A 23,177-nucleotide genomic window follows, 5' to 3' on the forward strand; every position below is an offset into this window, starting at 1 on the left:
GCAGCCCAAAGGAAAAAAAATTCCTTTTTTAAAATCTGTGCTTCTGGTTCAAAAAATCTCAAATTGATCTCAAAATGATTTCAAGTTAATCTCACCGCTCTGCCACCATGTCAAGGTTCCTTCCCCAGTCTGAACTCTAGGGTACAGATGAGGGGACCTGCATGAAAACCCCCCTACGCTTATTTTTACCAGCTTAGGTTAAAACTTCCCCAAGGTACAAACTATTTTACCTTTTGTCCCTGGATTTTATTGCTGCCACCACCAAGCGTCTAACAAATATAACCGGGAAAGAGCCCACTTGGAAATGTCTTTCCCCCCAAAATCCCCCCAAGCCCTACACCCCCTTTCCTGGGGAAGGCTTGATAAAAATCCTCACCATTTTGCATAGGTGAACAGAGACCCAAACCCTTGGATCTTAAGAACAATGAAAAAGCAATCCGGTTCTTAAAAGAAGAATTTTAATTAAAGAAAAGGTGAAAGAATCACCTCTGTAAAATCAGGATGGTAAATACCTTACAGGGTAATCAGATTAAAAACATAGAGAATCCCTTTAGGCAAAACCTTAAGTTACAAAAAGACACACAAACAGGAATATACATTCCATCCAGCACAGCCTATTTTACCAGCCATTAAACAAAAGGAAATCTAACACATTTCTAGCTAGATTACTTACTAACTTTTTATAGGATTTCTGAGATGCATTCCTGATCTGTTCCCGGCAAAAGCATCACACAGACAGACAGACTCTTTGTTCCCCCCACTCCAGCTCTGGAAGTATCTTGTCTCCTCATTGGTCATTTTGGTCAGGTGCCAGTGAGGTTATCTTAGCTTCTTAACCCTTTACAGGTGAAAGGGTTTTGCCTCTGGCCAGGAGGGATTTAAAGGGATTTAAAGATTTACACTTCCCTTTGTATTTATGACACAAGGCCCTGATGTAGTGAAAATATTGCTCTGAAAATCTAACCTTTGAATCCTATGACAAAGTTATGGCAAATATTCAAGAAAAATGTTCAACCCATATTTCGATGAGGCTTTAGGGATTGGATACTCTCTTTAAATGCCATGTCCAGATGATACTTTGGGTAAAATGATCAGAAAAGGGCAGTGATAGTTTGGAGCATATATCTGTGTCAAATTATGAATTCCATTTTGTCTTGTGAATGCCATTTATAATTGTAACCTTCATTGTGGATAGAGCATCCATTTTTATAGTAGTGGCTTGACACCTTGTGAACAGACTATGTCTGAGATGCTGTGACAAAGCAGTTAAGGGCCATCAACATTGTTCCAGTATGGAAGAGTGATTCAATGTTCCACCAGCAGAGCTCTAGATTTTGAATGTCTTTCTGTACAGAAGGCTGGCTGGGGAAAGGGTCTGCAGTTCCTCAGCAACAGCACATAGGCAGAAAAGGGACAGAGATGGGCTTAAAAGGTGGCTGCTTCTCTAAGCAGGAGGCTAGTCCAACAACATTTGCAGAAGACCAGGTCAAGCAGACAGGAAGAGCTGCCTGGTCTGAGTACTTGAACCAAACCCAGGACTCCCAGGGATGGTGAGGACACACTGAAGGAGATTGCGCTGAGTACAGGAATTTTTTGTTTTCCATAGACCTGTAACTCCACCGTTTGTTTAAGAGTAAAATTGTTTGTGCTTAAGACATTTCTTTGCTAGGCCTGTGTTTTCCTTGTTTTGCTGCCACATTGTCCCTCAAAGCAGTAACTAGGAAACCAGACCTCCTTCAGCCAAATGGACTTTGGGGGAGAACATGTCCAAGTAACTCAGGGTTGGGAGGTGGGAGCAGATATGGCACTGGTAGCTGGACTACAGGATTCCACTGACAGAGGATGGCGTCAGACATAATGTCGACACCTTGGGAGAGATCCAAAGTTAGGAAGAGTGACCGGACTCAGGGGGCTTAGAGGAACATGGGATTTGGTGAATGTATCAAAGCACAGCACACTGATGTCTGTTCAGAGAAGGGGACTGGGCCAGGTTGTGATGAGCTATATATGTAAACCAGCTATACAGGAGAAAATACTCTTACATTCCTCTAAAATGAGAAGAACATTTAACTGAGATAAAATGAGCCATTGGTGACGCATGCCATCAAAATATTTTTAGAGTAGTTCCAGTGAAGAAAAAATGATTCTATAGAAAATGGCTTCTTGGGGTTAAAATTATTAGTCAGACCAAAAATTGAGCCTCAGCCATTTTCAAATACTTCCTAGTATCAAGAGTGCAAAGCAGGTAAAGTAATAGTTCTCTGGAACAGAGGGTTGCACCCAGAAGTTTAATAATTAAAATCTGTAATTATATATGCAAATATATATATAAAATCTGGATCCAAAATCCAGGGCTTTCAGATCCTGGAGTTTAGTTCGCCCCATTACAGAACAGGGCAGCCAACTGTAAAGTTTAGGTTTAACAGCTTTGCTCTTTCCTTATTTTTCCTCTAAAGTGCAAGGGTCTCATAAGTGGCCCAGTGATACCTTTAATCCTTTGGATGTGAAAGTCAAGTCAATCCAAAAGGGAGTTGGAAAAGATTGTGGGATTAGAATATTTTCCTGAAGCTAAAGTTACTAGCAATTGTATGGGGATAGGAAAACTATATTATTTAAGTTGTATAAAAGTAGCTGGGCTGGACACTAGGGATCAATGGCAGGGGAGGGCATGTATTTGTGTCTAAGGAGTATGACTCCTCCTTCCAACACCTGAGATCAGCTGTTCTGCATTCTTAGTGTGCCTCCTCTAGGGAGTGGTGGGTCCTGTGGCCCGTCCCCTGTCAGAGTCCTTCATACTGCCACACCAGGAGCTCACATGGAGGTGGGATCTGTGCCTTATTAGGATTTTTAAATATATGGAATTCATAAAGCTGAATACTTGCATGGATTATATTACAATTACACTCGTAAAAGTACATGGAAAATATGGTCACCTTCTAATTTGGAAATGCTGTAGAATAGAAGTGATTTCAGTTTTTCACCCTACATCCAAACATATATGGTTGAATTCCGTGGTCGTTTCTGACCATCTTGTGTTTGTTTCTGATGTCCATGTCACACTGGGTCCTCAATATCTCTTACCCTTTGTAATGCTGATTGGAGTTGTGCTCTTTGATCACCTGGTAGAGTCATAATGCATCGTTAGGTATCAGGAGAATAAGTTAAACCTTTTTTCAGGGAGCCATCCAGATACACTGTGCATATATCTAGGATTGGTGCAATTTTTCTTTCTTTCATGTAGCACTTGTCATCAATCTTTTGCAAGCAGAAAGTGAAAATGGAACCTGTTATCCATACCGTAGCATTTGCTGTAGCGCCTACAGACAGCAAATTTCAGCTCATTTCTCTTAAGCACTAGGGCTTTTTACTTCACTTTTTGATAACCAAAAGCTTTGCTTTATCTCTACCTGTCATACAGTCCAGCATACAGATTTGTTCATTAGATTTTCCTTCCATCACTTTAAGGAACCAAACTATTATTAAGAGTTAGTTTTAAAGAATACCTTCATCTAATCCCAGCTGTGTACAGAATCTTCTAGGCATAGTGATTGTCAGAAAACAGTAGCTGTACAGCAATCTGAAAAAAATGCAGTGAGGAAACAGAAAGGATCTGTCCTAATGCAAATCACAAAACAAAGAAACATAGGCAAGGCTAAAAATGCAGGCCAATTCTCTAGGCTTGATTCCACAATCCTACAGTCAATGGGAGTTTTGCCTAAGTAAGAAATGCAAGATCAGGCTTTCTTGCCTTATTGCCTGAGATGAGTGCATGATTCAGTATCTGGGGAGAATGAGGTGCATTAAGGTCAGTATCACCCTTGACTCTTGCTGTCTTAGCTCCAAATTTCCTTACTTCCTACAAGTTTCCACCAAACCACTAGCATTATTTATATGTACCTGACTGTCTATTTGAGCTAGAGAGACAAGATGGGTGAGGTAATATAATTTTTGGAACCAACTTCTGTTGGTGAGCTTTTTCAAAAACTTGTCTCTCTCACCAACAGAAGTTGGTCCCATAAAATATATTACCTCACCCCCCTTGTCTCTCTAATATTCTGAGACCATCTCTGCTTTAACAACATTGCATACAACAATATTTGAGCTAGAATAATATTCAAAAAAGAATATTTTATATGACTTTATTTTTGAAAACTATGCCTTGTTATATTTACTTCACATACTGATTCCTCCAAATTACCAACTGAATACACGATTACCTTCATGGGTAACAACTGCAATTTCAGGGTTTTTTAAAAAATGTGTTACATATGTGTTAGAAAAAAACCTCAGATTCTTCTCATAGGTTATAACAACTCCAGAGGAGTCAAGATCTGATTAAATCATAACAGCTCTCTTTAGCCAGCACAGTCTCTTGTGTCATGACCTACTTAGAAACTTTAAGTTCATATAGTGACTTGATAAACAGCAATGGCTTCTCTGGGGCTGTTAAAGCATATTTGGTCAGTATAGGTCTCTCAAATGTATAGCTCTTGCTAAATATTTATTAGTTTAAAAATATAAATTAAATATATTTGTAATAATAAGAGAAATAGAAGTTTAGGAAGAGAAATGAAGCAAGTTCCTAGTACAGGCGTAATAAGAATATTTATATTATACAAAATTTATAATACTGAAGAACATAGAAATTATCATTTGGGATCACACCAGGAACTTATCTAGTCCAATGTTCCATCTCTGACAGTGTCCAATGACAGATGCTTCAGAGGTAGGTGCAAGGAAACCTGAAGTGGATAATAATCGAAAAGTTGTCCATAGGGTAATGAAATGTATATAATATTCCACATAAGGCTGTGCCATTGATAATTGAGTCCATTTGATTGTGGGAGCTCTGGTTTGCTATTTACACACTTCAGATACAATGTGGCAGTAAAGTAAGAATAACACTAGCATAATGTTTTTAGAATTTTCAGTTGCTTCTACTGCCTAATATAGTGTTGATTTTCAGAGTGCTTTTGTACACTACCCTGAGGTTTTAACCCTGAGGTTTTAACTTGGACATTTTCAAAAGCACCTAAAGGCCAGATTTTCAAAGGTATTCAGGAACTTAAAGATGGAGATAGGAGCTTTGTGCAGGCACCTAACCTGATTAACCATACTTGAAAATCCTAGTAGGTCCTTACCTGCATATTTAGGCAGCTAAATACCTTTGACAACCTGGACCTAAGTGATTTAGGAGCCTAAATTATGTTGACTTTCAGTGACACAGGACCAGACTTTTAAAGGTATTCAGGTTGTTGGGAACACTGGGGCATGGCCACTAGGTAACTCGAGGGGATGGAAGACCACGAGTGTCGATGAAGCCCCCTCGCACTAGGCCCCTGTGTCCTTGCCCCCCCTCCTGCCTGGAGGCACTCGCAGCAGCTCTGTGTGCTAGGCCCAAGTGTCCTTGGCCCCCCCGCCTGGAGGCACACACAGCAGTTATGCTGAGAATCTGCAACAGTATGTTGCAGAGTCAGACTGCCTGAAACTAAGCAAGGCCAAACAGGGGAGATATGGAAGAACAATGCTGAATAAAGCAGCTTTATGTATAGTTTAACAAATGATACAGAGAATCAGGGAACTAGCTGGGAACTGGATTGGCTGGCTATATGGATACTTGGAGCAGCTTGCTATTGGATAAGTATGCTGGGAAAAAGGATGTATAAAAGCCTGTGTAACTTCCTGCTCTGTTGTGCAGGATTTGAGATTTTATTCTCCCTGTACCTTTTTGCAGCTGCAAATAAACTTTTCTGCTTCTCCACCCCGTTGTGATTATTGGGTGTAGCACACCGGGTAACGAACCACTCCAGCTGTTGTTCAGCCTCTCGGCACTGGGTGCCGGCAACAAGGTGCTTAAAAATGCAGATGGGTACCTATTGAGATTTTCAAATGAAATAAAAGGGCATTATCAAATATGGTAAAATAGTTTATAAACTATCTGGTTAGATCATAGATAATATCCCAGTGTTTAAGGTTGTCTGTTTACAGACTCATGAGAACTGTATTATGGAGATAAATAATAATTTTATGTATTTGCATTGTAGTAGTACCTGGAAACTATAATCTTGATTGGGGCTGCCATTATGCTTGGTTTTGAAAAACAAAATCTCAACTAACAATTTTTTCCAAAATGTTTTGACTACAAGGGATAAACCAAGAACTAATTATTTGAAACGTCAGTCTACATGGATCAACGCAGCTTTGCAAAACCAAATCCCACATCATCTTCATTTTTGCTTATCTTTACAGCCCATCCATATAAACATTTATCCATTACCAAAGTTAAATGTAATTTGTCCTCTTGCTGCTCAATCCTCATGGTGTTGAAAGTCATCAGGATTTTCTCAAACTTTCTTCATATGTTCACTAAAATAAGTTTGTCACCTGCAAATTTTGGCATCTTCCTATCCACTTCCTTCTTTTAGACATTAATAAATAACAGAGGTCCCGTTGATTACCATTCTTCATATAATACACACTATTGTTTAGTCATGTTCCTAAACACTATAGTAACACTCTAGTAAGCAATAATCAGGATTCTGCAACAGTAGAATTCACCTCTTTCTGTAAAATCGTGCTCCATAATTTAACCTTTTATTTAAAATAAAATGTTTCTAGTCCTTATGTTTGCAAAGATAACCTTGAGAATGTTGACAGCTGACAATGATATTTGCACAAGTCTGCAGACAGCTTCAATCGCTCTAGGAGGTATGAACTTACCCATTCATCTCAGTACTGTGCTAACTCTGAAACTTGATATCAATTTAGATATCATCAGTACAAAAATCTGTGGCATATTGAAAACTGAGAATGTGCCACAGCTGACAATAAATTGAATTTAATATTAAAATAAATAACACAGGAGCTACTTTATTGACTGTAGTTTCTGTTTTCATGTTTAATTAAAAGAAACCTCAGTTTTGAAAATCTATTTGCAACTGAGGCAGAATTTTTGCTAGAGCAATGCAGAATCCTGGGACCTTGCTGTGAATTTATGTCTATCTTGCCAGAGAGTACATGGGGGTCATGGTAACAATGTTTCCAACTATGAATGTAGCATTTTTATAAGTGATGAGACTAAAGCTAATTGAAAGATGTTAATGACATTATTTTGGTCAGAAATGGCGTCTTTTTGAAAATAGAAAAAAAATCAGAAATCATAATTTTTAAGATATTTTGCACTTTTGATGAAACTCAAAATTTTCAGTTTTTCCTTTTACCCCTTTGTTTTTTTCTTTCTCATTTTTTTCACAGACAAAATGGGGGGGAAATGGTGAAAAGTAAGATAAATGAGGAGAAAAAGAATAGTGTGCCTTCTCAAAAACCTATGGAATTAAAGCTATTTCAAAATTGTTGATATTTTTGTCAAAATGCTTTTTTCTTTGTTGACCACCTCTACATGAAATATGTCACTATTTACTACTTTTCACCATGAGGAGCTATTATGATTGTCTTTCTTATTGTTAAAACCTTATTAAATACTTATGGCTGCCTACTGGAAATGCTCCTGATTACACTTATAATTCTGTATTATTTGTACTGACAAAAACTAAGTGCATAATGTAGGATGGTATTTGCTTAGTAAATCACAATAAATTCTTTTCAGAGTGAGGAGTGTATATTAGATCTCACTGTATCTTTCAGAGGTCCATGAAGCAGCTATATGTGGAAAACTGCCAAATTATCTGAGCCCACAGATGGAAACTATGGGGTCTCTCCCGACAGGGAGCCAAAATAAAGGTCCTTGCTAGGAATTCCTGTTCAGCATGGCCAGCAAGTACTGCTACTCACAATTCAAGCTTAATTTTTAAAAAGGTAAATTTCAAGGCACATCTTAGCAAATATTTTAGCTTGTTCACTAATACTGAACATTCTCCTTTTTCTGTTTCACAATGAAATACAAGCAGAAGGGCTTCTTTTTCCCCTCACACTTCTATTCAACCTCTTCTCTTCCTCCCTCCCTCCTGACACACTCTCATAACAGCATCCTTACTGAGACTCAAGTAGAATTTTGGCCTTGGCCTTCGCAATTGTACAGATGTTTCAAGTAGCAGCTACATAATATTTCTTTGTGGCATAATTATTCAAGCTTTTAAAGATCTTCAATTTCTGTGGTAGGATCATTATAGTCCTGTTCATCTTTCAGGCCATTATTTCAATTGAGTTCCAAAGCAACAATACAGTGGTTGCAACTGTGTAGTCAATAAATATCTGAAGTGAACTGATCAGAGCTTGAAATTCCTGCCTTTCACTTATATATATATATAGCTTCTAAAACCACAATGACAGTTAATGCTGATGAATAGTTAGTAAATAGCTTTGATGATGCACGTGGTAACTGCCCACATTACTTTACAAAATGGACAATAGCCCCATTAACAAGTGATTTGCTTGAGCTGGCAGTGTTTAATCATATTTACAACACAATAGAACTTTGCTTCTCTTCAAATGACAATATTCACTCCAATGCAATGAATTGGTATTTTTTCATGCTTTAAGTTTTTATTTTTGTAGTGGCCCACTCATGTCTTGTTTGTGAAATCCTTAACAAACATCACATCCACCACAATCCCTCCACTGCTGAGAAGACAGCTGTACAGTCCCTGAAATCCAACCACCAGGTAGTGATCAAACCAGCAGACAAAGGGGGAACCATTGTAGTCCTCAACTGCGATAACAACATCAGTGAGGCCAACCAACAATTCTCCAACACCACCTACTATAAAGAGCTCAAAGATGATCCCACACCACAGTTCACCCAGGAATTTAAGGATATCATCAAATCCTTCTCCAAACAACCCCAAGGGAAACTCAACAACTTTGTCCCTCACAAACCCACCCCAGGGACCTTCTACATGCTTCCCAAAATACACAAATGAGGGAACCCAGACAGACCCATCATATCTGGCCATAACACTCTTACTGAAGGAAAACTAGTGTCATGCTGTCTGGAGCGACTCATGAACATGGGTACTAACCTTAGGGTAGACTACCACAAACCAGGGCAGAACCCCCAAATTGGTTGTGTGTTCTATACTTAGATTTTACCAGTGGTGAGTTGGAGTTGGTTCGCACAGGTTCGCTAGAACCGGTTCTTAAATTTAGAAGCCCTTTTAGAACCCATGAGGGACAACTGGTTCTAAAAGGGCTTCTAAATTTAACAACCGGCCAAAAGTGGCGCCTTAGGCACTGACTCTGTTGGTGCTCTGGGGCTGGAGCACCCAAGGGGAAAATTTGATGGGTGCAGAGCACACACCGGCAGCTTCCCGCCCTGCCCCGCACCCGGCCCCAGCTCACCTCTGCTCTGCCTCTGCCTCCTCCCCTGAATGCGCCACCCCGCTCTGCTTCTCCACCCCACTTCCCCCCCACACTTCGCGCGGGAAGCCTGGGAGGGCTGAGAAGCAAGCAGCAGCTTCGCGCTCAGGCCCAGGGAGGCGGAGGAGGAGCGGAGGTGAGCTGGGGCGGGGGGGCGTGACGGGGGCTGCCTGTGCCACAGCAGGTGACCATTCACTTCCCAGCTTATGGCTGCCTCTGCTGCTTAGCCGGAGGCCTTAGCCTAAGAACAGGGCCTCAGACTGTCACAGTGAGAAAAGGCCTTATACAGTCAGACAGTGATTTTGATTCTCTCTTTTATACCTCTATAACTAGCTCAGTGATAAGAATACACCTAAATTAGAGTATAGGCCTTTACAGACAGGCCTGAATATCTATATCCTAACAGGGGGGCGCGGGGAACTGCTCCCCGCCCCAGCTGGCCTCCGCCTCCCTGGGCCTGAGCGAGAAGCCGCCACCTGCTTCTCAGGCTCCCAGGATTCCCACGTGAACAGCTGATTTGCGGGAAGCCAGGGGAGGGCGGGGGAGTTGAGAAGCAGAGCAGGGTGGTGCGTTCAGCGGAGGAGGTGGAACGGAGGTGAGGTGAGCTGGGGCCGGGCGCGGGGTGGGGAGCTGCCGGTGGGTGCTCTGCACCCAACAAATTTTCCCTGTGTGTGCTCCAGCCCCGGAGCACCCACGGAGTAGGTGTCTAAGGCGCCACTTTTGATGTGATCAGTGGGGGGAGTGGCTGCTCCCCCTGCTCCCCCCTAGCTACTCTCCCCCATCCCTAGGAGCCAGAGGGACCTGCCAGATGCTTCTTGGGAGCTGCCCCAAGTAAGCACTGCTGGGACTCCCCACCTCGCCCCCTGGCAGGTCCCTCTGGCTCTTAGGGGTGGGGTGGGCACCCACTACGGTGGCCCATGAGACACTTCTGCCCAGTTCTGGGGGAAGTCAAGGGACGGGGAGGGGGGTGGATGGGGCACGGGTCCGGGCGGGGCTGCATCAAGGAATGCAGCGGGTTGGATGGTGCAGGAGTCCCCGGGGGGCGGGGGTGGGCCACAACCCCCTTGTGGGGTGAGGAGGGAACCGGTTGTTAAGATTTTGGCAGCTCATCACTGGATTTCACCAACCAAGTATCGTGTGTAAACTCCTTAAGCACTATACCAGTCTTAACATGGAGTCACAGACAGTCCCCTTGGGCACTCTGGGATATTTTGCCATCCAGGGAAGCTTGCCTTTGTGATAGATGGTCCCTTACACCAACAATCACATCAATTTTCAAGTTACTTCCAGTCCCAAAGGACCAATCACTTACCGGAGGTCAATTGCACTTTAGATCTCACACCAAAGACAATGCTAGTAGCCAATCCTATAATAAACTAACTAAAGGATTATTAAATAGGAAAAAGAAAGGAGTCATTTCTCAAGGTTACAGTAAATAAACATACACATACACATGAGATACAGTTTTAGGTTCCTAAAGATGACAGTGGCTGTTATCAAGCTTTAAATGTCCTTTAAGGCTTATCCAAGCTAAGCAGCTGTGGACTCCTTGATTATACTTAGAAATCTCCCCTCAGAGTTCAAACAGCATAGGGATAACAATTTCTCCTAAACAGGCACTTTTATTCCTTTTCCCTAGCATTCAAGCTTTGATGGGACAAAGACATGTGCAGGGGCATGGGGAAATCAACAAAGTCTTTTCTCCACAGATGTCCCACAATGGCTTGCTGGTGTCTATGGGCCTTCTTTTGTGGGTGACAAGATAACATCTCTTGTGGCAAACTAGTATTTCACACTTGGTAATGCTTCTCCCCTGACGGTAGGGGGTTACAGTCATAGGCCATGTCTACACATACAGTGCTTCAATGGTGCAGCTGTACTGATACAACTGTGCCACTGCAGCGTGTCTGGTGAAGACACTCTATGGCGACAGGAGAGAGCTCTCCCGTCAGCATAAAAACACCAACCCCTGTGAGTGGCATAAGCTATGTTGGCAGGAGAAGCTCTCCTGCAGAAATAGTGCTGTGCACTGTAACTATGTTCCTCGGGGGATAGAATATTCACAGGTGGTTGTGTAGACATTTTTATAGTTACAGAGCAAACACTTGTGTCTCTAAATTTGATTGGTTTCAAGTCTCATGAGGTATCTATATGTATATTTAGGTGTATAGCTACCTTAAAACTGGCCCTTAGGGCCAGATACTCAGCTGGTGTAAATCAGTATAGTTCTATTGAAATGAGTCAGATGAAGTCATACCATTTACACCAGCTAAAGATCTATTCCTTGTGTGTCTGCATTTATCCATCTGTAAAATGGGACTATGTCTACACTACTCCGGTATACACAGTATATACACAACTCCAGCTACGTGAATAAGGTAGCTGGAGTCAATGTACCTTAGGTCGAGTTACCACGGGGCCTACACCATGGGGGGGGGGAGGGTTGACTGGAGAAAATCTCCAGTTGACTTACCTTACTGTTCTGATTGGGGGTAGAGTACAGGGGTCAACTGGAGAACGATCTGCTGTTGATTTGCCGGGTCTTCACTAGACTTGCTAAATCGACCACCGGTCGATCGATCTCCTAGGGTTGATCCTGGCTGTAGTGTAGACATAGCCTGGGTTTAATAATGCTAAATTACTTTACCAGTATATTGTGAAACTTATTTATAGAATCAGTGGTGATTCCATTGTTTCAGCTATTTTCCATTAAAAACATGATTTTGATTTCCTTAAAAGCAAAAAATCCATTCTCACTAAAATTTATATGGAATATTTCCTGTGATAAGAGACTTTTCAAGCAAAGTTTCAGTGTAATTGAATAATGCTTTTTTGAAATATCAGACTTTGAAAAATGAGGTGTTTGTCAATTTTCAAAGGGGGAAAAATAAGAAACTGTTTAGGCTAGAAACTTCAAATTGGTTTATTCCCATATTAGTCTCAAATAAGATCTAGTGCAGAGAACTATGTTTGCTAAATTTTGGTGCAAAATTTTGTACTTACTACTGTTTTTTCTATGCTCAGCTGCTCCATCAGGTCCCAACAGAGTTTATAAATGCTTTCAAAGGTCTGAGGACTAAACCTTCATCTGAAAAAAGAAAAAGAAAAAAAAACCTGTTTTTTTGCAAAGGTGCTGTACACAATGTAAACTGAATACCAGGATTGTATTCCTTCCAAGAGTGTCAGCAAAATAGCTCCGACCGCTGTTTTTGTCCCAGTCATTGGTAACCAGACCTACTAACCTGAATTCTCGCTTCTTTTGATGAGAATCGTGGGTCCTGTCTCGTCGAGAATTTTCAGTTGTTTTGTAATTCAAGTTAATTGATTAAAAAAATTAACTTGAATCAATTAACATAATTGTAAGTGTTAATGTAGATGCTCTGCAAATATTTGTTCCACAACACAAATGTTTGTTCTTGGTTATGGCTCACCATAAGGCTCTAGATATGCCATATTTGTGGTTCTTCACCATGGCCAGGAACAAATATTTGTGTCCTAGCACTCACGTTTATGGACTCACTACACTAGCATTTACAATTGCGTTAGTCACAATCTTGTTAATTTGAGTTACAACCCTTTGTCTTCAGCCTTCAGACCAGAAACTTCACTCTAGTCTGTGACTAATGCTCCTCCCCCGTCCAGTCGTGCACCAAGGAGACAGGTGGAGAAACCTTCACCTTCTGTGCACTTTCGTTTAGATACACCAGGGAAAATTGTTAGAATCACAGCAGTAACTAAAGCCTTGTCTATACTAGCACTGTAGCCTCTGATCCACCAATTTGGCTGCATTAGTGCAAAGCCCTAGGGTGAAATCATGCCTCCAGTGAAGTCAATGGAATCACTGATTTCAAGAGGATCAGAGTTCACCCCAGTGTACACATGCTGCACTAGTGTATTTTAAAACAGATTACACCAAATAGCTGGTTGTCAAACCCCAATGTAGAAAGGGTCTGAGACATTTCATCTTGCTTCTACTCCTTTCAAACCCTCAGGAAGACAGAACCTGAGAGATGACTTTGGGAAACATGCCACCTAGAAAAGAGCTGAGAAAGCTGCTCTCCCCAGCCTCAGTTCTAAGTCTCAAATATTTTACCGCTTATAGAATCACAGCTTTATGGAATCTTAACTCCAAATTTCCTGGCTTTCAAATACCTGTTTGTTTGCTAACAAAGCTTTTCTAATGTGATTATTCTGGTTTAAGAAACATGCAAACTTTGCTCTATCTTAGAGTTTTGCTTTGGATTTATTTAGTATTTTTAAATCACTTTGTGATTGTTGAGAGCAAAAAGCTAATGTATTATCTTGTATAGCACTAATGCAAAACAAGATTATAACAAAGACCAAAAAGCATTTGACACATATATTTTACCTGGAAGCAGAATCAACATGCCTGGGACAGTATTAATGTCAGAATCTCAGAATATGCCGTTTTGTGGTTATAAAAACTAATTTGTTTATATACCAAAAGAGGGTAAGTGAAACTGAAGAAATATAGCAGATGGGGTAGCTGACATTCTACAGTAAAGATTGAATCAGCCATTAGAGAGTCCAACACCAGTCTGGAGAATTAGTATAGGTCAACACCACATGTGACGCATCCAGTAGACCACTAGAATCTTCATAAAGGGCTGTGTACAGCAGCTTAATAGTTGTACTGTATTACTTCACTGTTTACTTTCATCTGAGAACTACACTTTCTGCAAGATCAACTAAGCCTGAATCATCCATTTGGTTGCCTTAGCATCTCTCATGCCACAGCCTGGAAAATTCTGAGTGACAAAGCATCTTAAGTCAGCATGCCCTTTTACTGTGTATTGTGACAAACTTATGTTTCTGTGGATATCTCACCTGCTACTGCTGTACAAACTGCAATCCCTTTGTGTTGAATCTGAGTCTGGAATGGAATGAGATTTAGAAAGAATTACTGTTGTGTTGCTGGCAGTTCGATACAGCTTTAGTGTAAAAAATAAATTCATCTCAATCTCAGCCTTGGAAGGAGAATATGTATGTATTTTTCTTCTCTCATCCATGTGAAGAGGTTTTGTGTAAAACCCTCTTGGAAGATGCTTGTTTTCTTAAGTGCATGTATACAACATGTCTTTGTGTTGGTTAAGAATGGAAAGTATACTCTGATTTCAACAACCTGGAGAAGTTGAGTTAATGTAGGCTTTTCATTCAGGAGCTCTTTTATGTTAGACACATCTCACTCAAGATGTAGTGCTATGTACATGTATAAAAATAAGCAATAGTTTTAGACTTGGATGGAGTACAGAGAGCTGTATATGATACAGCCACAACACACGTTTCATTGGTTGATGATTTCTCCTGGAAAGGAAAAAGACAAGACAAGGGCCAACTCTATTACTGATGCAAAACCACTACAGTCAAATGAGATACATTAAGGATGAATTTGGCTCCAGGTTATCCAGGCTGGTTTTTTAGGTCTGTCAAATTCCTTTGGTACTATTGACCACTCATTTTTGTTGATATGGATCCAAACCCTGACAGAGATTGAGTAATTTCCATTTGTTTTGCATTGGGGGAACCTAGAGGCCATGTTGGGTGAGCACTCATCTCTCCTGAGGGTGCTCTTAGACTTCTGCTTGGTCAAATGGGTGAGGGGCTGGCAGACCCTACATTCCTAGTTGTCCCCTGTACAGTGAGGGTGTTCTCACACTTGCAGCAGCACTTTTTGAGTCTGGCTATCCTCCCAAGAGATGATTGGTGGGGCTGGAGACCCCTGGGGTGGTGATGAGGCATCCATGACAGCCTAGTGTTCTAAACTGACACCTGAAATGATCTGTGGTGCTCAAAGCTAATGGTTCCCAAATGTATATGTTTGGGTACAGAAGTAAAAGCATTCTTGATGAGGGGCTCTCATTGCTAGAACTTAATTCCCCTGTTGGCCTAACAGGATTTGTTAAATGTTAGGGCATGCTTGAAGGCCTTTCTGTTCACTCAGGCTTCGATGGATTTTCAAGATTCTTTTTGGGCAATGATTGTTGAGTGTGTGTGTTAACTGATTTATTTTTTTAAAGTATAAATCGACCATATCACTCTCTCCATATCAGCAAAAAGTGGGTGTAAGCCGGGTACTCCCACCCACACAAAGGATAGGTAACCTGATCGTGCTCCAAATGTAGCCCATTCCTGGGGTTTGGCTTCGGTGTAATTCAAATAATAACAAAACATTTTCCCTCAGTCTTAGCTATTCATAGAGTTTTTGTTGTAGGACCCCTATGTCCAACTTCCTACTTCCCTCTGCCCCAAAGAGTCTCCAGCCCTTCTCACTTCATGGCTGAAGATAACTTGTATCTGCTAACATGAACATGAAAAATGTCTCTTTCTCTATACAGGTTTCAAGCACATGACTTCAGAATGACTCAACAGAAGAAGTTCTTGAATCTGCTACCTCTTGAATCTGATGGCTGTGATGGAAGGAAGGGAGTGGCCCAGCCCACGCTGCTTCTCACAGCTCCCATTGGCTGGGATCGGCAAACTGTGGACACTGGGAGCTGCAAGTGGCCATACCTGGGGACTCTCGGGTAAACAAAGCATCTCGTGGCCCGCCAGGGGCTTACCCTGAACAAGCCACGAACAAAGTTTGGGAACCCCTGACCTAGAATAACTAGTTTCCTTCATCTTGGCCAATCTATTTAACATATTCATTTTTCTACCAGGCAAAATCATTCTGTGTTAATGACTTTTTTGATGGAATGTGTGAGATGTAACTTGGTGCTTGTCAGCAAATGGCTTATTCAGTGCACACTGAGGGTTAGTTATACACAGATTCATAAAATCATTTAGAATTACTAAGCTGTATATGGACAGATTTTCCAGACTGTCATATCCTACTCACTTCTTAATTTAAAATAACTATGCTTTAGATTAAAGATTTCCGTCATTCTACAGCTGATTGGTTTGTTTGGTGGACAGAAAATATTTGTATTCTATGTCAAATTCTGCTGGACTTACTCATGTGAATATTGCCATTGGGGCCAAGTGGCTAACCCTCCACAGGACTGAAGATTTCTCTGAGGACAGTACATCATATGACTAAAATTTGTGGCAATTAGTAAGTAAGGCCAGCAGAAACTGGCTTTGTATTTTAAAGTGAATTACAGAGTACTGATTAGAGAATATACACTGAAGATGTAAAAAGGGGCTAATTATCTTACTAGCAAGTTTAATATCCTATTAAATATCCTATTTTTTTATCAGTGAAATTATGTTTAAAGAATTAAAAAAAAATTTCCCTTATCACTCTGTATAGAAAATTTGTAGGATGAGAAGTAAAAGCATGCAAGCCAGTTTGATCAGGAAATTTAGCCTTTAAATCTCTCAAGATCAGGTGTTCTCACAAGACTTTTCAATCTTCAAAGGTTTTGATATGGCCCAAGCCAGAAATACCTGAAGAGCAGTCTTTCGGTATATCCACTTCCATTCCAAAATAAACTGGACTGAACTTCAGGTTTCAGAAACTCCTCTGGTTATGTTTATAGGTTCTTATTATATCAGGCTGGTTCACTTGTTGCTACTTAGAGCACGAATTAGTCATGCTTGCTTTAGCCTTTAAGTGATGTTCAGGTTTTTTGGTCAATAACATTTTCAATTTTGCTATTGTATTTGCCATTTGCCAAACATATTGTTGCTTTAGGATATATATTTCAACAGGACGTACTCCTGTTTCAGTTGACTTTCATGGCAAAGTTTCAATGGGAGGAGGATTGCGTCTATTCTGTACAATGGTTATGGCAGAGGTATAAGTGTGTAATTCCAGAAATTCTACTGGGCAGATTACTAATTATGCAAAGAATTTGTTGAATTGTAGCTAGACGAAATCCAAATTAACCAAAATTTCAGAAAATAAATTGATAATGCTGGAAGTAGGATTTTTCCTTTTAGCATAATGCAGCCATTTAGAGAGAACTCGCAGCTAGGAACATCAAAGCAGATTCATAACCTTGAACTTTAATTGTAAATCTTTAGAGTAATTAAAGTGTTCTGAATTTTTATAACAGTGATAACCCTGCTAGCTTACAGGCTACAGAGGAGACTACAGAGGAGAGCCACATGCATAGCACATAAATTCAGAGGTTCATATAAAGTATGAAAAGTATTTTAGTTGGTCCATTGTAATTCATCATGATTTTGCTAGTCAGAGTTGAATAATAATTCAAATGGTAGCCATCTACATTTATATCTTTAGGTATATTAGGAAAATCCCTGACACTTTTATATCAGTCTCTTTTAAGCATCTCTTCTGCCTCACATAATTTCTTACCTTTTTGAAAATGATATGGATCACTAAACAGTGTAACAAACGTTCACCTTCTATTTTGTGCATGTTTCTGATTTTTACATGTGTGTGGATGTGTACTACATATAATATATTGGATGATGATGTCCTTATCTGAAATGTTTTTTTCTCCCAAATATATAGATGACATAATAGCATAGTTCAAAACTAGCTTGTTATTTTGATTTTGGCAAGGGATTCTGAAATCATAAACCATGCCCCTGTTGCATTACTCTCTTTAAATTATTGCTAGTTCCAAAGCACTGTGTCAGCAGCTGCTCTTTGAAGTGCCACCTAAGCAGCTTGGTCCTGAAGTGCCATTGGAACAAGTCTTCTCACTAGTGGAATCTGCTTTAATAAATTATTTATTTTATTTTATGTGCTGGATACTAGCTTGCTTTGTAATTTGTAACAAAAAACTCCTCCTACTATTGCTTTAAAGTTTGTGCCCTATCACCAAAATTGTTCTTTGATTCTTTTTCTGAAATAACTAAATGAAGCTTGCTTGACCATATTAACTGTCCACTCTTTGATAAGAACATAAGATAGGGCAAATTTCCACAGATAATTTGTGCCTTAATATTTCAGATCTGTAGGCTGTGTAACTTAAATGATTGTTCAAACATGTAGTTTAACACAGTTTTTGGAGCTAGATTGAATGGTTCAGTGGACAAGCACCGGAAATGTATTCTACCAGACATTCTTTTTACATAGAGGCACAATAAATTCAATATTACATTTCAACAATTATCTTCTTCACTTTAGTATTTTTCAGGACTGTACTTAGAAAATATTTTATATATTTACTGGCTTGGAAGACTTTGTTAGTAATAGTGAGATTGAACTCAGCATACTTGGAGACAAGCAGCTGGCCATTTGAGTTTGACCTTCCAATGCTGTGATAGCTTAGTACCCTCTTCCACGTTTCAGAGTTAGCTCCTACATGAGCATTAAAATCTCCAAGGACAATGACAATGTCCCACTTTGAGTGGGGGAGCATGGACTAGATGACCTCTCAAGGTTCCTTCAAGACATACATTTCTATGATTCTATTCTTTTTAATTGATTCCTTTGATTTTGTGTGTGTGTGAGATTTTTTTCAGCTTCAATATTATTACAAAGTATCTCTAATGGTCTTGAAACCTAGGTAGAGAGAGAGGGAAAGTTTTGTTTGAGCAATCTTTCCTTTAGCTAAAGAAGTAAGAACACAAATCCCTGCTTCAGTGTGCTTCACTTACAATCACTGTCATCACAGTGGCAAGTTGTTACCTCAGCCCCCTCTTTGTAGTAAATATTTGTAAAGCACTCTAAGGTTCTTAGATTCAAGGTGCTTTAAAATGTTGAAGTATTATATATTATTAATATTGTTACATAAACTTGTTTTTATTTTCAGTGGAATGAAGTAACAGTAAGATTATTTTTATGAAACACTAAGACACATTGCCTACCCCAAATCCAGCTTCTCCTAAGACAGGGAAATAGACACAATGAAATGTGTTGGGAAAACATTGTTTTTTCCATTTTGGACGTGTAGTTTTCAAGGGCTACTTAAGTTCCAGTTACAAAATTACAAAATGGTAAAGAACTTAATGTAAAGAGCTACACAAAGGAAACCATTTGTAGTGTACAACAAGTTTCATGGGTCCTACAAAGTCCAGGAATCATGCTACCTATTCTTGAGTGACATTTTCTGGTACCTTATTAGTTAACTATTTACACTCAGATATAAAATAGGGCTGTCCAAAACTGCTTACCAACAGAAAGTTGGGTTAATTGACAAAATGACAAATGAACTATATTTTCCATGATGTACCATAGCCGGGACTCCCATGATGCACCACTTCTCTCCAAAAGGGAGATTATACTGCAGCATGGGATACATAGTCCAATCAGGGAGCCAGGCCTGTGGAGGAAAATGTGAGGCACTTGAATTACAACTGCCATGAGGCACTGCAACATCACTTTCAAATAAAAATATTTCGGTTTTAGGCCAAAAAAAATATATATTGGTATTTGAATTTCCACTGAAGAGTCAAAATTCTCCATGGCTCTAAATCTAAAATCATGTATGCCAACCTCCCACCCCAAGAAAACACATTGACTACAAAGCTGAAGTATTAGGGCTACTTTGGAAAGATTCATGCGAGGGAACCAACAGTGACACACAATGCATGTGCTGGGTCATCAGGTGGAGCCTCTGCGCCATAGCTAGCAGGAGAGAGAAGCGGGAGAGGAAGGGATTAATGCCTTGCTATTCATCCATTGATGGTGCCAGAAGCTCAGGAGAGTTGAAGAACTCATTGCTTGCAACTTTCATGACACCATTTTGTGTATTTGCTTGGAAAGGTAGTGAATCTAAAACAGAAGATATCTTTTTCTCTGTACTCTGCATGTTGTGCATACCCCTTACTAGAAGGGTGTGAGTAAAAAAGGACCTGAGTATGTAACTTGCGGAGTCTTTGATAGTGGCCTCTGTTCCTTACATGGGTTTTTTTAGGCTTCCGTCATTCCTTATTTCTAAAGCACTTAGAGATCATCATCCAAAATGTTTTTATTTGGTAGCAGAGTACTCAGCGCCTCAGCAAGGAGTGCTTTATAATTAACATTGGTACTATTAAATTTTGATTGTAAAAATGTGCTCAAAGATCACAAGCCCTTTGACTATTTAACGTATTAAAAAATATCACTATGGGTCACATCCTGGTACCCTTACTCATAGTAACTACTGTTTTAGACTATGATTCTGGAAATGCTTATGCACATGTTCAACCATCAAAGTCAAAGGAACGACTCACATGCATAATCATAAGCATGGGCATAGAGTGAGTTCATTTCAGTGGGAGTACTCATGAAGTTCTATGTCTTGTATTATACAGACTAAATGATTACAATTCTCCTTCTGGCCTTGGAATCAATGGGAGTAAGGGTAGCAGAATCTAGTCCTATGTATTTTGGATTATAATGGTTCTGAAATAATGGTAATATCTTGATTTAAACTTTTAAAATTTGATGAGTAACACCCTCCTCAGAAGTTTCTTTGGAAAATATTGTATTTATCTTTCTTCACATGCTTGTAGTTTTGAGCTTCATCTTAAACCTTATCTCTTACATGCAATATTATTGTAGCATTCTCTGATTTCTTGTTTGAGTCTTTTGTGGGTAATCTCTCTCTCTCTCTCTGTAGCCTGCATACCCACAGTACCAATATCTGGGAGTGTAAGACTCATGGTTGCAGGTCTTTTTCAAATCTCTGCTTCTTTAGTATTTGTAAAACCACTGTAGTGCCATTATACTTTCACTCTGTGCTGTCCATATACTGCATGTCTGTTGTTTTACTGTTTTTTAAATTGATTGTCATAGTTTGACATATGGCTAACTAAAAAGTATGCAAAGGATGTCCTTTCCTGAGTAACAGAAAGCAACATTTTCAAGTTATATGTTGTGAAAATGTGCCCTTCCTTCTTCATATGTATTTAAAAAACAATACATGTATTATTGGATAATTTTTTATTTCACATTCCATACATTACTGTAATTTTAAATCATGTTACAAACAAAACCAAATATTTTATTGTATGTGCAAACACTCAGTAATTCTATTTCTGGTACATTTCATATAGCAAGATCCTATCTCTCATTAATTATCACGGTCCATAATTACATTTCATTGTGTAAGTATAAGATGTGTTACTAGGTCACCACATTCTGCCATTTGAATGGTAATTTATTGTAGGCTAAATAAAAATCAAAGATCTCATCAATTATGTCATCCTCACTGTCTGACTCTATTGTAAACAATAAATCATTGGAGAGAACACATTAGCATTCATGAAGAAATATCATTTGGAATTGGATTGTCCATGTGGATCCACCTGGATCTCCATACTCAAATCATATAATGAAATGAGCCCTTGTTATCTTGCCCATTACATTAGGTATACAAAAGCTTTCCTTAATCACCTTCATCAATCTTTCACCTGCCACACAATGTTTCTTTACCTTTCCTTTGGTTAAGTTGTCTGTCAAAATTACTTAAACCTCCCACAACTGTAAAGCTTCTATTTTCCTTAAGAATGAAGCAGTGATTACTGAAAACTTCCTGTGTCTCAGACACAAATGAAAAAGCAATAACTTTCAAAACCCCGGGAAGCAAAGTCAGTATGCAGATTTTTCTTAGAGAGAGCAAGGTCAGATTGGAAATACCTACTACCTGAAGTTACTGTTACTATATCCTTGGATAACTGGTTAACAAGACCAGCAAGTAATCAAAATTGTGTGGATCAAGTGTTTAGTAACTGAACTTCTTAACTACAGCTGTAAATAAGGCTTGGTCCTTCTCTGATTGAAGTTAATGGCAAAACCCTTGTTGCCTTCAACATAGCAGGATTCAGTGCTAACTGATAGGTGTTTTTACATTTTGGAGAAATTTTCCATTTCTGCTACATTGGTCATCAAATTTATCCATGCTGAAATAGTCTCACCACTCTACTTATGTCACCCGACAGTTGTTAAAGGCACAATATGCCACTTTATTTAGACAAAACTTCCATCAACTTCAAAGGGAATTTTGCCAAAGTAAAGAGTGAAGGATTGGGCTCTATGTTGTACACAGCAATAACCTCCCTGAGGCTCTGCAGAAGGAATAGAAGAATACAAACTCATTGTGTTTTAACTGTTCAGTGCTTCCCTCTAATTCTTCCCATTTCTGTGTTTTGGATGGGGGTGTGGCAGTGGCAGAAGATTTGGCCCACTCAAACCTTCAGATCATAGAGGATCTTACGGAGGCAAGAGGCTTTCATGCTGAAGTCTATCCATATGTGGCTTTGGACAGCATAGTTGCTATGAACAACCCCAGTCATGGTACCCCGGGAACATATCGCAAAAGAGTGTGGAGTTTGTCTGTTTGGGTGGATTGTGTTTGGCTTCCAGCATTTTGTTTCCTTCTTGCCCACAGAGAGCTTCTATGAGACTTGAGGAAGAAAGGAACATATTCTTGAGGTGGCACCCTCAGCAAGCAGATGCAGATATGGGTTCCATTTTGGCCACAAAAGCAGAAGACAGAAAGGATACCATAATTTTTACTGGTTTCAGAGTAGCAGCCGTGTTAGCCTGTATCCACAAAAAGAACAGGAGTACTTGTGCACCTTAGAGACTAACAAATTTATTTGAGCATAAGCTTTCATGGGTTACATCTGATGCATCTGATGAAGTGGGCTGTAGCCCACGAAAGCTTATGCTCAAATAAATTTGCTAGTCTGTAAGGTGCCACAAGTACTCCTGTTCTTTTTGCCGATAATTTTTACTCTTTCACTGGGATTCACAGTGCCAGAATTATGTCATTCAAATGACATACTTTCAAATTCTAACAGTACAGCAGCCATGCAATCTACTGGTTTCACGGGAACATAGAAAACTCTTGCTCAGAAAGAATCTAACTACCAAACTCTAGCTAATGCCCTTTATTTTTTCAGACCTTCATGCCAACCATCTGTTAAAACATCTCTACAGAGCTAGCCATCTGTTAAATACTTAATCTTCTCTCGTGCTGTTGTGTATGCATTTT

Source organism: Lepidochelys kempii, chromosome 3 (assembly GCF_965140265.1).
Source record: "Lepidochelys kempii isolate rLepKem1 chromosome 3, rLepKem1.hap2, whole genome shotgun sequence".
Taxonomy (NCBI): Eukaryota; Metazoa; Chordata; order Testudines; family Cheloniidae; genus Lepidochelys; species Lepidochelys kempii.